The 16115-nt window shown below is 43.5% G+C and overlaps 1 protein-coding gene across 2 annotated transcripts in view; it reads right to left on the bottom strand.

Moving 5' to 3' along the window:
* Window positions 1-15711, bottom strand: part of NCOA7 (nuclear receptor coactivator 7) — a 99371-nt gene extending 83660 nt beyond the window's left edge. Inside the window, exons 1-2 of one of the 2 annotated variants that reach the window (XM_063329675.1) lie at window positions 15379-15711; window positions 13480-13670 (exon numbers count right to left, since the gene is read on the bottom strand). The gene's annotated coding sequence lies outside the window, so the exon portion shown is untranslated. Of the gene's footprint in view, window positions 1-9035; window positions 9174-13479; window positions 13671-15378 lie in introns of those variants that run through there. The other variant, XM_063329674.1, reaches the window with a different exon arrangement.
* Between the last annotated feature and the right edge of the window lie 404 nt (window positions 15712-16115).

The raw sequence follows: 16115 nt of genomic DNA on the forward strand, positions 1-16115 counted from the left end.
TTAACTGTGTCACACTGCATACACTCTACATTAAGTAACATATTGAACAGTTTAATTGTAACAGAAAATCCTGTACATTTGTAATGTACAAAATTAACACTGGAAACCTTTATTGTTTATTTTTCAATTCCTTAATCTGCAACATTTATTGTGTTACAGTCTGTTGAGTGTGACCTTATATTACACCAGCTTTGCAGGTGTTCAGATACTGGCAGCGTTAGGTGCCTTAAAATTACAGTGATCAACAGTAAATCGTACCCTCTACCCAGTGCATAGCCTGAAGGCAGTTTTAAAAGCAGCAATGAATTATTTCCGCTCTCTTTGCAAAATTCCGTTAGGTATTGTGGAAGTGAGAATGATTTAGTTTTCTTGCTCTTCTGAAACATCCTTAAAACCTTTATTACCATTTTTCCTTCCTCTATCTCCGGATTCCTGTACAACATTACACACAGTTTCTGGTCTTGTACTGAGAGTCACCTTGCGCTATATACAAAGCAAAAACTCCCCTCTCAAACTGAATTCCCCTTGCTATATGTCATAGCGCAGTTACATTTACCTACCTAATTAGAGAGTCTCTCTGAGTAGTTGCTTGCTTCTTCCCAGAAACAGAAAAATAAGTTTTCTCTACTTTTCTGTGTTCTAACCATTTGTGCGTGGCTAAGTGCCTGCTCGAAATTATTCTGGTAAATCAAGGTAGCAGCCTATTTCTATGTGCACAGAAAAGACAGAACAGAATGGTCCATACAAAACAGCTATACGCTATTCTTTTTTTCACCGTACTTAATCTGGACTTTATTTGCTTAACTCTGGATAGGTTCAGTCTGAGACGGTTCAGGGCTTAGTTAAAAAAAAAAAAACAACACAACAAAACAAAAACCCAAAACCAACAAAAAGTTTAAAATATGCTTGAATTAAGTTAGAGTACTGTTGCATAAAAAACCAGAAGTGTAGACATTTTCTGGTAAAACAATAGCAGTATGTACTTTACTTTCAGATTACTCAAGTGTTTTAAATATTATTATTGAACTGAGGTGCTCTTGTTGAACAAAACAGGCTGATTTTGAAATTAAAATTCAAACATCTTACACTGACAGTATCGACAAAGAAACTCAGCATTTCTGAAGATAGGTATTTCTTTTTGCTGGGGCGGGGCCGGGGGGAGAGGGGGAAGAACCACTTCACAAAATTTGACCTAATTTTACAAATAGCTTCAATTCCTCCACTGCTGCGTTTTCATAGAAGCCATCTCAGCCCCATCACCAGGCACCGCGACGTTGCTGAGCTCTCTACTCACCTACCAAGTGCATTGAGAGGGACCACTCACTTACATGAGTTATGCTTGTAATACCTAAGCACACATTTGCAGAGTTGGGGCCCTAAGATGAAATCTGCTAACTTTCCCACAAGTTCTGCCTGACATAGCTGGTAGTGGGGAGTGTTTCAGACTGCCCAACATGTTTCAAACAACACCTTGTCTTCACTTGTTTACAGCTACATCGAAGTAATTGCTTGCCCTTCCTCAAGTTAAAGCCAGACAGAATAGTTAATATATTAAAGAGTTTCAAGGGTTTTTTAGGTCCATGTTAAAGCCTCTTTTTTTGAGGGGCCGTAGTGCTTCCACTTTTGGTGTTAAAATTTGGCAGGCAATAATTCAGACCTTTTCACAGTTGCTCTGAAAAGCTGTCCAAACTAGGTAGAGACCTACATCTTTGAAAAGAATAGGAAAAGCAGCTTACATCTACCCCATCTGGGTACATCAGTGATTTGTAGGACTGATGCATTACCTGTAGGAAGTATATTACTAGAGCTAGGTTCATGTTCTTATCAATAACTATTACAAGACCTAGGATTAAAATGCACACTTCCAACCTGTAACACATGGCTGAGCTAACCTAATGAACAGGTAATACCTGGCACTAGCTTCCACAGGTCAAAATTGGTTTTCTGTACTATCTGCTTGCTGGACTCGGTGAAGTTAAAAAAAAAAAAAAAAGTGAAGAGAAGCAGAAAGAAAGATACAACCAGATAAAGTAAATCCCGATTTATAACACAGTACGCTGTCATCCTAGAGCCTTTCAGTGAGAAATTAAACATCCACAGCTCTTTCATCACAGAATTCACAACAAATACTACGTGGGACAAATACTACGTGGGATGAAGAAGTCAAGACTTAAACAACAATTACAAAACACAGTACCAAGTAAAACTTTTATTTTAAATGCAATATAATGCTGACTGCAAAGCAATTAAGAGTTGAAAACTGTACTCAGTACTGCCATAAAGTCATGATTTCAGTGACATCCATGGGAAGTTTGATTGTTTACAAAGTTACCAGATACTTAAAAAAAAAAAAACCAAACAAAAAACAAAACACAACCAAAATGAAAAAACACAACCAGAAGAGAGGCTTTTAAAAGCTTGTTACCATTTACTGAGGGATGACAATAATTTTGCCCACATGACAAAGTAAAGACATTACAGTTACCAAATACAAAGAAATACACGTTTCCTCAGAAGCACCTTAAAATTGGGTTTGGTGCTACAGGTGGCCCCTTCAGCTCAGTCAGCTTTCCTTTTGCAAACCTCCTCGGTTTTCCACTGGCATTTGCGCAGACTGCCCACGGCATTCTGCAATCGTGGCTTGCTCATAGTGGAGCAGGGCCCCATTTCTGAGAGAAGCAGCGTGCCCATTTCCTTCCCAGGAGGAAAACAAGGAAGGGAACGCACCTTCCTTGCTCTTCTCACCACCTTAATCCAAAGCGTGAGCAGAACTGAGCAGAAAGGCTAGGAACCACTTTCCACATCTTGACGTTCATGGAGCCCAGAAGTCACCAACACGCGCAACTGCATAAGGTCTGTTTTTTTCCTGGGGTTCATGTTACTTGCTCTTCCCACCCTGCCTGTAGAAGATTCTGGATTTATTGTACTTGCTGTATAATTTTGGTCTCAAGATCAGTCTCTTGTCCCCTTCCCATAAAACCTGTCTGTTACCTGCCAGGCTCAGCCTGGGACTGGAAACTACCAGAGCAGGGCTCAGGAAAGGACACAACTAGTTGACAAAACACTGAAACTTACTACTCACACAATAGCATCAAGTGCACAGTGTCAACAGAACAGGAGAAAAGAAAACTAATTTCCAGCTCCTTAATCTCTTTTGATGACAACCAATGTGTTACTTGTACCAACATAAATCACACATTACAACAGGAAATCCAATTTTCAAAACAAATAACGCACTTGAAAATTTATCCAATGAGCAATCAGTTAGCTGCAGGGCTCAATTTTAAGAAATGCAGAATTCCCGTACATAAGGAGACAAATGCGTCCCAGTGAGTAATTACATGGGCACTAGCTCAACACAGGAGATTTTACTTTTCATCCTCTAAGAATGACTGTAGCAGGACACAAATGTAGATGTCACCACAAGTTCCTGCCTAGCCTCTGTACAGTGATATGATGATGCCAGCCACCTCCCACCATCTACTGACCCCTAATAAGAAGGCGTATCTAACCAACACAGCTCAGCATCATACACAGAAAGGAAAACAAACAAACAAACAACCCCAAAAACCAGAAAACCCCAAATTGCTTTATTAAATTTATTAAATTAAATTTCTCCAGCTAAGCATAAGGGCTGGAGAACAACTCACCGCGTTGGCAGAAAGCCACCCTTGTCATTCCTTTGTGGTTCTCAATTCATCTCCTAACTGCTCTGATGACTACTCAGACTGCTTGCCACTTGACCCAGCACATCTGGGTGGCAAGGGGGCTTTCATGTTCATCAGCTGATGCATAGCTGTCAATCATTTGGCCCATATCTACACAAGTGACTGGCTTACAGCAGGCAAATTCAATCTTTCACCACACACCTGGACACATTTCAGCAGTCTGTTCCGTAGCAAAGTACGAATCAAAGTTTTATCTCCTTGATTCTCCACTCATTGTCACCAGGATGTCACCACTCATACCACGCATCTACCAGACAACAACTGCATTTTAGAAGCTTTCGGAGCTGGGACAGATGGCACTGCCTGGGTTTTATGTCATGAGTTATCACAGCTGCCACCTTTTGCCATCAGTCTTCAGCAGCTTCACTGCAAAAGGTTTGATCAGCAACCAGTATGGAAAAAAAAGGGAGTACAGAAAGTCTAACATTACTTATGTATTACAAGTGAAGAATTTCTTCTTAATATCTATTTTAAATATCATACAAATAATATTAATGGGTAAAATTACTTTTTTTATACTCTTCAATGCTTCTCTGAATTACCTAAACCTTTGTGAGAAAGTATGAAGGAAGAACTCAAGCCACTCTCCGGCCTACAAAGCTTTGCCAGGCTTGTAACAGCTACCAAAACCTGCATACAATATTATATCCAGTTTTATCAGAAATGTCCAGGTTTTTGGGTTCCGTATAACTACTTAAAAAGCATTATAGAAATGCTGTGCAAGTTGACAGTAAAATAATGCCGTTGCCACCACACTGGGGCATTACTTGACCACAAGACAGTTAACAACAGACTAGCACTACCTACTATGTTATTTGTGCACAGTGACTACTGATGCTGCATGAAAGCACTGCTGAGCCACTGACAGTATCAAGTTGTTCCTTGTAGCGTCCCCCCCAGATAACAACCTAGGCAGATGCCAGTTAGTTTCTGCAATCGCAGCATCACCTGACCTGGCAGGAAGCCATACACACCTCTTCTGCTTAAAACGAAGGTGGCAGTGATGGTTAATAAATATTCATACTTCTTTTCTATCTGCTGCCTTAGCTACGAGTATTTAAAAAGAAAACAAACCAGAAAATAAGACAGATGGCATGTGGGACAGAAAGCAAAAAAAAAAAAAAAACAGACAGGAGTAGCAGCAGATAGAGAGAGCACTGCTAGAAAAGGTTAAATTTACTTGAAAAATGAGTCAGTGAATAAATTACCTTTTCTTAAGATAAGGCTGAGTTCAAGGAAGCAGTAGCTCTGACTGAACTTCTGTAAAACAAATCTGTGATTTCCTCTAACTGGTGTACTGGGACAGCTATTTGTCTGGACGGAATCTTGGATTTTGGGGAAAACGACTCTCAGATATCTACAGAAACACTATGGGAAGATCCCAAAATCAGTCACTAACGGGTGAGACTACTCTAAGAAAATTTCCTTTCTAGAAATTGATAGCTGTTAATAGACTTTTAAATCCTACTAAGTGAACACAGAATGAAACATAAACAATCCTAATCTGACACTGTAACCAAAAGGTAAATGCAAATCTTGCCTGTATAAACAAGTATAACTTCCCTGATCGGCTTGACTGTTTTCTGTTCTTGTAAACGAGGTTGATATTGTCATTACTTCGGTATGACGGGTAGTCATAGAGTCTGCATTTCAAAAAGGATGTTGAAAAAAACAAAACCCAACCTGTAAAACATACATACTAGTCATAACAAAGGCAACAGAAGAAAAACAGTGGCACCTCAGTGGGATCTACATGTAGAATACCAAAGAGGGGGCCTAATGATTAACTACAACACATGAGAATTACAGGGAACAGAATCACTGAGAGCAGGGAACAGTTTCATCTAGCTGTCAAGGCCATGGGACCGCACAACACATGGAATTTGAGGCATGCAACTGAAAGCACAGCTCACACCTTTAAAACAAGGTAAATAACAATCAGAAGGCTTATTAGGATTATGACGAGTACTGTATATATTGAAAGCTCCAAATATAAGCCAGAAGTCTTCCTAAAGCATAAACTGTGGTTCCATGACAAGTCATTAAGCCTAAGTAAGTGCAGGCATGTCATTACGGTGCTATACAGTACCGAGCTGAAATACTGGTACTGTTTCTTCAAGCTTGGCCAGAGACTGGGAGCAGCACAGGCGTAAGAACAAAGCATCGCACCTGGAGTACCTCATCCTTCTTAGCACTTACTATTACCTTCTGCATTGCAACCCATCGGGAAGTACCCAGAGACCCCATGAAGCCTGCCTGCACCCTGTCCTTGCAGGCAAACAGAGGACAGACACAACCACAGCCCCCCGCAGTGTGCTGCACACCCCAAAACCAAAGAAACAGTTCATAACAGACACCTTCCAGCAGCAGCATAGCCACTCATGCCCGCCTGACATTTTGATCAAGTATAGCTTTCCGCCTTCAATCAGAAGGGTTTGCAAGGAAAAGGGGAAAAAAAAGGATTCTCCCGTGTATGTGTTTAATGTATCAATATGAAACATTATGTTGGGGGGGGGGGGAGGGTGATGTGGAATATAAATCCTCTAGCTTGCTGTGAATTTTGTCACTGCCTCGCTGTTTCACAAATCAGGCCAGGGACAAATGACACGGGAATAAGGAAACCAGTCAGATTTAAAACAAAAAAACACACACAGGAGGGAGAGATCTGAAAATCTGTTTCCCCTACCCTGCTTTTCTTCCTAGTCAAAGGATGCCGCCTAATTGAGTGCTCTTAGTGCTGACTTCACGCCTCAACTGTAGCGTTAAGTTTCCTCTTTTTGGGAAAGCAATCTTAACCCACAGGACAAACCCACAGCAGCTGCAGCAGCATGACTCGTGCATTTTCCTCCACGAGGGCGCAGATCCCGAGGCCCAGCTCCCTTGCAGCAGGGAGCGAGAAACCACCAACTCCATGGCAGGCAGCCATCCCCACCGCCAATAGCTATACCAGTTGAGTGGATACCTCACTAAAACAAGAGCTGTGCCCGTAAAGCCTTATAGACTTTTTTCGCTTATTGATCACGAGGAGGAAGAGATTTGTCAGTCTGCTGCTTCTTGGGCGATGACGCTAGATTCACCTCGCCAGCAGAGGTGAGGACCACGACCACCTGCTGCTGCATCAGGCACCTGCTGAGATACAAGAGGGCACAAGCCATGGGCCAGACAGGGAGTTTTACCACTTTTCGCAACATGGGTTATGTTCCAGCTTTCCTTCACTGCATACTGGAAAGCAAAGGGAAATTAAGTCCCTTCATCCCTCGTTTCCGTCATAATTATAGTTTGTGAACATCTCTAGCTGCCTGGATCAGCAATTTCTTGTGTCACATCATGCTGCAGAAGCTCACGCTAAGATCCCACCTTTGAAACACTTGCCCAGATGGGTGACTGCAGGGAGCCTCTCTGGCTGCAGTACCCATCTATGGGATTCTCACAATTTTGTTAATAACCTTTTTGAAGAAATGTTTCTCCAACCCACATCACTCTCTAATGAATTCACCTCTATTTGAATAGAGGGACTTACTCCCTAATACTGTAAGGAATTTGCAAGCTGTCCACTGAAGTCAGGACCATAAGCTAGCCAAATATTTACTACAAACAATCCCAACCAATTTTACTCTTCTCTTTGAAAATCCTGGATACAGAAAGCAACAAAGGTGTATTCCTATACAAGAAGACAAGGACTGTTCCAATCAATTCTAAGTCACTTCAACTCCGTGAGGAATCACTTATCATTTTGGCAGTAGACCTAACAAATCCAGAGAAGTGTGGCCACTGGTGCAGTGAAAACAGGACACTGGGCAAAGGCAAGGAGTGAGAGTCAGACATTGTGCCTCACAACTGACTTAGACAAATCAGTTTTTCTAAAAGTATTCCTTTTTCATAACATAATACACAACAAGATAAAAAGGTAAGGAATTTAACTGAAGTACAGAATTCCCTTCCAAGCCCAAGATTCTGATCCATTATTTAAAAAAAAAAAAAAAAAAGGGGGGGGGGTGCATCACATAGCATTTTGTCCACAAACAGTCCCATCAGCTTCAACAAACTCTTCACAGGACCAACATTACTTGCTTGTTTAGACCCTTAAAATATTTTGTGTATATTTATGAACATTTACCAGGTAAAAAGATGAAAGACAGAAAGAGAAAGCGGTGTAAAATGCACAAGGACTTATATATTCTTAATCATGACTTAAAGACATATATTCCTGATAAAGTAATTTTCATTCAGAAAGTATATGTGCACACATACTTTTCTTGGTATTTTCTAATGCCTTCTCCATTAATCTTGTGAAGTCTGCATGTGTTTACATTCACATTCAAAAACTATATTAGCAAAATACAATTTCCACGCTATGTAAATACATGCTGATACAATATGCTGGCAGGGTTCATCAATATGCATTTTAAGTATCATCCAAACACAGGCCCTTAGTCTGGGTGATAGCATTCGAGGCAAACCATAATCGATTAATGGGCACCTACCCATCTCAGAAGTCCATCGTTATGCGTTAATACAAGAAATGTACCACTACTTAATGGGAGAACAATAATTGTGGTGTGTAAAGTAAACACACGGTAAAAGCCTGTTATTGAGTCTAGGCGTTCATCATCTTATTTCATCACCTAGAGGACAAACAGTTACTGCATCCTTTAGCACCATAATATTGCAAACGCATCGTCAACACACAGCTTACCGCCTCCAGCCAAAAAAACAACTTTGAAGTAGTGTACGATGAGGTACAGAGAGGAAAGTCCATTGCACAGATGAAGAGACAAAAATTAGTTACTAACGCACATTTGGCACTCGGCAGTACTTCTCAATCATAATAACCTGAGACTGTAAATTAATCTATAGAGCGCCTGGAACGTTCCAGTAAATCACCCAAGATCTGGGGAGGGAGGAAATAAATGAGGCTTGAAGCCGTGAAAGCCAACAAAGCAACCCGTTCGGCTGTAACGGCTGGTTAAACGCCACCGCGGAGGCAAAAGCTGGGGCTAGCAGGCACCGGGCCCGCCCCGCGCCCAGCCGAGCCGCCGGCGGCCGGGTCCCGGCGGCCGCCCCGCGCCTCCCGGCGACGGGAGAGACACATCACGACAGCGACGGGGCCGCCCCTCACCTCCCGGCTGGCTCTGACAACAAGCGGGCAGGCAAACGGCTCCTCCGGCAACCCCACACCGCCGGGGCTCAGCTCCCGGCCCGGCCCCGCCGCCCCCCGCCCGGGCCGGCCTGCTCGCCCACCGCCCCTCGGCAGAGCGTAAACAGGAAAACGACCCGGTCCCCCCACCCCTTCCCGACGGCGCGCACCTGCAGGGCGGGCGAGAGGGCGGCATGGCGGCCCCGCGGCCGGGCAGTGGCTGCGGGAGCGCCTGCTGCAGCGCTCCCCGCTCGGCTGGAGCAGCCCCAGCCCCGCCGCTTCTCCCCCCTCCCCCGGGCCGGGCCCGGCCCAGCCCAGCTCGCCGCTCCGCCCCGGCGATCCCGCCTCCCCGCTCTGCCCCGCCCGGCCCTGGGGGCTGCGGTGGGCTCACGGCTCCGGGATGAGCCCGTAGCGGAGCGCCGGGTAGGGAGGGGAGCGCAGGGCGTGCTTCGCCTCAGCCGCTTCACGGGGCCCGGCACCCCCCGCCGCGGTGCCGGCGAGCCCCGTCCTGGGGAAAGGGGTCGGTCGGTCTGTCTGTCTGGAGGGGCAAAAAGAAGCCAGGTATGGCGTATTTCTTCATAAAACCCAAGCGCCGGGCTGTGCATCTGGAGAGGAGATTTCACCAGGCTGTACAAAACCAACCAGTTTTGCAAACTGAGGTTAACCAAAGCCTTTAGATCCATGGGAAACCGATCAGCCTGCAAACTTTATCTGCCGTTTCCACATTGCCGGCTTCTTCACCCAATGCCCCTAAACCCACTACAGTTACCAGAAAGGCCATTGCCTTACCCGAGATAACTCCAGGTAACCGTTGCAGCCGTTTGTGGCTAGTCTAAGCGAGATCTGGCTTCCTATTCCCTCCTTCAGTCAGTTTCCAGCTCTGACAGACTACGGTATTGTAACATCCTTAAATCCCAAATTCTGCAAGGCAAAAGCCTGAAGATAGACAGATACCCACATAAATAAAAACTTAAAAGTAACACAAAGTGTATACATGCACATATACGTACAGATGCTAAGAGACTGTGCGAAATAAAATAGCAAGTGGTGCACAGATGTCCCAAGATAAAAATAATTATTTTTTAATATTCATAATATAACAAATCCAACAAGTTTTAATTTCAAGTAAGAGAGGTACTTGTCAGAGGCCTATTTTTTAACCTAACAGCTGCTTAAAGATCCATTTCAAAATCATATGTGTCAATTTCAGGACCGAATGCAACTCCAATGTGGACACGCAGCTCCCACCACTACCCTCACCCTGCTCGTGGCATTTGCTTTCTACCACTCAGTGTCAGTTCCAGGACAATGACTTTCCTGACTCCTTCACTAAATTTGCTGCTGTATTTCCAGCTAAAACTGAAGTCTGCATCTGATTTATTTTTTCCCAAACAGTTTATTTCACAAGACACAAGTCTCCTGCTTTGTTATGTTTTGATAGCATACTGCAGTTACTACATCTTGTATCTATATTATTACCCAGGTACAAGTTGGGCAAACCCAAAGTTACATTGGTTAAAATCTCAAAGACCTCACCGGCACAAGGGTTCTCTAGCATGGCACAGAAGAACGGGCCTCTGCTCTCAGTTACTCCTCTGGCACTGCTTAGATAATAAAATTGGGGGAAAAAGAGAAAGAAAACTGCAGACCTCAAATAGTACCATTTACTTGATTTCTTTTGCCTAATTGCATAAGATATGCAGCCCTGTCCATCAAAGCGATGTAAACCCTACTTATGTCTTAGCTGAACTTGCACAAGAATGACACTGACTAACACTTTATTTAGCTCCAGGAAAAGTTATCCCTGTCCTAAGGTACCAGTTCACTGTCTATCATCATTCCAAGAATGATCACCTCTATTGTATCGTGTAGAAAGCTCTATGAGGACAATGCATAGATTCCATGCAGCAAAGAAACTACACGTTTCTACAGTACTTACATTGCCCCAAACATTTCAAATACATATCCTAGCCTACTGGCATAGGGAAGAAATCACTCAAACTCCTGTCAGAGCAGCAGAGTAAGCAGGCTAGGACTTGGAACAGGAGCATCATACAAGTTCTGGTTACGGCACTGTGGGTTATCGCCTGGAGCTCAGCCCACAGAGTTTATGCCGTTGTCAGAAACTGCATGAGTGGGATGTAATATACCATTTTATTTTACTGAGCCTGGAACTAAGAGGTAATGCCTGACCATCTGTTACAGTGATGAACATGAGATAGATGAATAGACAGACGGATAGACGCACACACACACATCACCTTTGAAATAAAACCTTTGAAATAAAATTTAGTTTTGGTCTCTCTACAGCATAGAGGATAGAAGACAGTCTGAATGGTTTGCTCCTTCACATGGCAATTCATTTAAATACAAATGATCTAACATAGTTCAACTCATTGCTTTTGTGATATCAATGGTTAGAATATCTTTACCTGAGAAAATCTTAAAATTCATGTCGCTCATTCATTTCAGAATTGGGCAAATTTGTTTTATCACCAATTGCACTATTTTGATGGAGGTAAAATGCAAATTTGCTATTTTGATCACTTCCAAATTGTGAATTTTCACTCGAGAAAAAGATTTCTCAAACAAACTCCCATGCAAAATAACACACGGAAGGCAGAACAGACATGGGATAAAGTACAATGTTTGGATGGGTTTTGATCTTCCACAATACACACTTCAATGTATGTTAATAGAGCTGCTCACTACATTATAGAGAAAAAAAATTGTCACAGGTACAGTATGTTTATGGCCTGCACTCAGATCAGCTTACGCTGATGTTAGAAAAAAATACCATATTGCTCATGTGTGGTTCATGTAATTTTTTTTTAACATCCGCAACTGTTAGCTTACAGCTCATTTAAGACAGATAACCTGCTATAAGGAATTACACTCATGAGCTTGGACACCCTAAGAGTCCAGTTTTTAAAAGGTATAAAAATAAAGGTGACACCAATCTTTTTTTTTTTCCATTTTCAGTCATCCTCTTTTCCCCAATTACTCTTACAATTATTCACCATGAAGTAGTCGCAAAATAGGTTTCATACAGGCAGACTTTTATGCATAATTGAGGCTCTGCTTGATCCTGCCATGCACTGGGGGTTGACTTCTGTAACAATACATTGCTATTTTTAGCCTGGTTTCTTCGGTTTATGTAATGATGAATTTTTTGAGTGTCCCCAACTAACCCTGTAACTTTGAACTGATTGTCTGCATGTAACTCAATTTGACAGAGGTATTGAAAATTTCTATAAGTTTCACAAAAATGAGAAAGAAACCAGAGCTTGAAACTTCTATAAGAAGTTCTCCCCTAACAACTGATTCTGTGCACCCATTTCTACTGTCTAGTACAGCAAACCAGAAGTTGCTTCCAAAGTGCTTTGCAGAAGAAAGACTATATAAAAAAAAAAGGAATTAGCTGAGATACATGAGGAGATGATGGGAAAAGTTATATTTGTTTCAACTAAGCTATTTTTTTGAGCTCACTGGACACTGGATGAAGCACCCTGCCACCACATCTTATCCTGAACACCATAATCACGTGCATTTTAACACAGGCTAAGAGAAAAAAAGCTGACACAGGTTTTCCTGGATCAAATACGGTGTCAGGGGAAGAACAGAAGACCAATTAAAACAATACAAGAACTTTAAAAGGTATTTATAAAAATACCGAGTTACTCCTCCATTTTTCTTCAGGATCTTTAAAATATTTTGTGTAAATAATAAATGACTAGTCTGCACAGAATTAAGACATGACACTGCAAATTCTCACAGACTGCCCCCTAGCTCTATTTAAATTAAACTACAAGAAGATAGAGCAAGTCACTGTACAGCTTGGAAGATGATCTTGGAGCTAAGAGTATCAGAACTGCTGTAACATTTGGGCAACGCCTTTTGAGATTTTCCTTAGATTATTTCCATAAAAACACTATTATGGTGAAGATAAATATAAGAAATATAAACTACAACAGTATTTTTTCCCCCAGAAAATCATTATAATCTTACAGTTCAGCAACCATTCCGACCGTACACGGAAATTAAACATAAAATAGCAAAAGACTGTTCATCATCTTTTTTTCCCTCCCCTTCCTCTCCACCTCCCTGAAACTGGGATGATGTACATTTTAAATCAGACTACTACCTTAAAGAAGAAAAGCTGATGTCAATACTTCCCAGATCAAATACACGGTTGAGGAAAGAGAGGAGTGATAAATACACATATAGTTATAAATATCATTTACAGCTTCCATGCAAATCAAGCATTTTCACTACTACTGAAGCATGTACTCCAGGCACAAAGACAATTTGTACTTACCATTATATAGTGTAAACATACCCAAATAATATACTTTCAGTGAATTAGCACATTACTTTGATGTTATTCTTACTCATTTTTACATAGTAAGCCTGCTGCCCCACATCAATTAACATGGCAAATTAAAGTAATAATAATATGTAATGTATTCATACGGAACAGACAAGTTAATTGCATGATGCTTTACAGCTTGCATTTAAAGTAATTGCTCTGATTTTTCAGGTTCCAAAATTCAGCTTTGCATACCAAACTCTAAAAGTTGGGGTACGGTACCTCTAACATTGAACGCTACTCACTTGGTTTTACTGACACAGCGCTGTTCCGTTGTGCTAAGTGAAAAGAAACATCGGCCTCCGACATTCCTTCCCTGGCGCTTTTGGGAAGATCATTCTTCTCCAGCTAGCATCGCAGGGATGCAGGCACAGGCACTGGCTGCTTCTGCGCTGGCAGGAGGCTGAATCGCTGACAGTTTCACTGATGCGTTTCTCTATCGGATATAGGAAGCCAGAAAAGAGGCGTAATTTTTGTCAGTGCACATGACTTGTACAGAAAAGAAAGCTACTTCTAAAAATAACTAGCCAGCATATGACTGTCAATGCTACTTTCCTGGTGGTCTGGTGGTCAGCCCCCTGCCCCCCACAGCCTGGGTCCACATCCAGGACAAGATTTTGTATTTCAGTAAAATTTCTCTAGTGCATACATTAGAGTTTTCAGTACTGTTACGGCTGTAATCAACAAACCTTTCACTGCTCAACAGAATTTAGTATGATATAATACACATATTGAAAATAACTTGCTAATTATCAAGTGTAACAGCAAGAATTATTTGTTTCTACATCTAACAGTTTCCTAAAGCACGGACAAAACACGTTTGCCTGCTCTACCATCATCCATGAGAACCCATCTTTCATAGGTTCAGCTACTTTTCTGAGATTGTCGTGGGGAATATTTTGTCTCTATCACTCAGGCAGCTTAAAAATCAGGGGGCTCACCCCTGCCTTCCTCTGAGATGTTGCACAACAGAGGCACTCTAAGAACAAACAGTGGCAACAACCCTTCTGTAACACGTCTTCGACACTGCAAATGCAGCTGATGTGGACCTACCCTAGTTTTAACCTAGGCGTCTCAAGTGCTGCTACCACCACAGCCATGGAAGCACAGAAAAAAGTACACCTCCAAAACCCACCTGAGAAGCACCCACGGTGGGAAAGCCTACGCTTTTATCCACAACTGTGAACCTGGTGAAGCATACAAATTCATTTAAAGCTAGCTCAGTTTCTGCAGTATAAAACCACCTTAATATTTGCTCGGTGTTTCTTGCAGGTTCTAAGTTGCAGGAGTTGCAGGCCCCACTTTGCTTTCCTCTTCAACAAGGGGCACAGATTATCTTCTGGGACGAAGTGACCTCTCTCACCTAACCACATCCCCTTCTTTGCGGTGGCCTCAGGCCGTGGTGGTGCCTCAGTTTGAGCTGTGCTCTGCCTCCAGTGCTCCACAGCTTTGTCTCCTCAAGGCCTGAAATGCCTTGGTCTTGCCAAAGAAGCTGCTATTGATATACACGTGAAATGCAGTTCTTGCAGTATATAAGACATCAGACTGTATCTAATAGGGCCTGATTGTAACCTCACATTTTATGTTATCTACCTCACTACACAGTAAAATGGCTCAGTTTGGACAAAAGAAAGTTCCATGTCAACCAAGACACACATTTTGTTGAAACCTGCTACTGTGAAGGGTTTGGGATGAAACAAACCATTGGCTGAATAGCAACTCCAGTGAGACAGAAACCAAAGCCCCCAACCTCCTGAGTATGTCCCTGACGAAAGTGGTGTCTGTAAGTTTGTTTTCAGACTCTAAAACTTTTAAAGATAAGCTCGTGTATATTTGCAAAGCCTGCAAGCATATAGTCTGAAGCTTATCTATCTTAACGTGGAAAAGGTTTCTTATATGATGCATTTCTAGAGGCAGAGAGTTTGAGAACTAGAGAAGTTTGCTTGCGTAGAACAAACCCTCTTATATTACGCTGCTTAAACAAGGGAAAATCACTTTAGCTAGCACAGCTCACAGATCTACTTGGCTCATGAAATCGACACATCAGAGGAAAAAGTGCTTATGCAGATGTAATCCACATCGATGGCAGAGTTTTCACTCCTCTTATAGAAACCTCCCCAAAAAAAGCAAAGTCACGGACTCACACGCATCGTGTAAGCAGGCCATGGCAGCACAAGGCAAGCGAACCACCAATCTGGCTTCCCTCTGTGGAGCCACGGGCTTCCACTTGAGGTAGGCCCTCGGATCGGCTCTCCCCTGCAGGCCAAACACCGAAAACCGGAGAAGCTGCGGTATTTTTCTCTCCACAGCCCGCCCGAAGCGCGATGGAGACGCGGCAGAGGCTTCTGCCGGGAGCCGCCGGCCGGGAGGCACGGCGCAGGGCGCTCGGCTGAGGAGGCCCTGCCCGGAGCCCCCACAGCAACACCCCGCGGAAAGACTGTCCTGTACGACACAGAGCGAACGGCCCGCACGAAATGAGGAAAAATAACCCCTCTCCCGCTGGCGGCCGCCACCCGCCCAGCGGCCGGGGGCGGCGGGAGGGGCGAAGCTCAACCCAACCCGCGCTCTGTCGCCGTCCTCCTAACGACCCGCCCTCTGTCGCGGCCGCGCAGCTCTTGCCTGTCGCGGTGTGTGGGGCGCAGCTGCTCCCGCTCCTGCACCTCCGGGCTGAGGGCAGGGCCCGAGGCTCTGTCCGCCCGGCCTCCCACCGCCATCCCGCCTCCCGCCCAGGAGGCGCCCCCCTCTCCTCTCCTGAGGGGCGCCCCCTCCTCTCTGCCCCGCCGCCGGCGACTCCCCCCCGTTGCGTGCGGTGGAATGGAACGTCCCTCCCTACACACAGCTGCCTCCGGGACTTGGCAGTGGCCAGATAAGGGAAAGACTA

This window comes from Chroicocephalus ridibundus, chromosome 3 (genome assembly GCF_963924245.1).
Source record: "Chroicocephalus ridibundus chromosome 3, bChrRid1.1, whole genome shotgun sequence".
NCBI classification, from domain to species: Eukaryota; Metazoa; Chordata; class Aves; order Charadriiformes; family Laridae; genus Chroicocephalus; species Chroicocephalus ridibundus.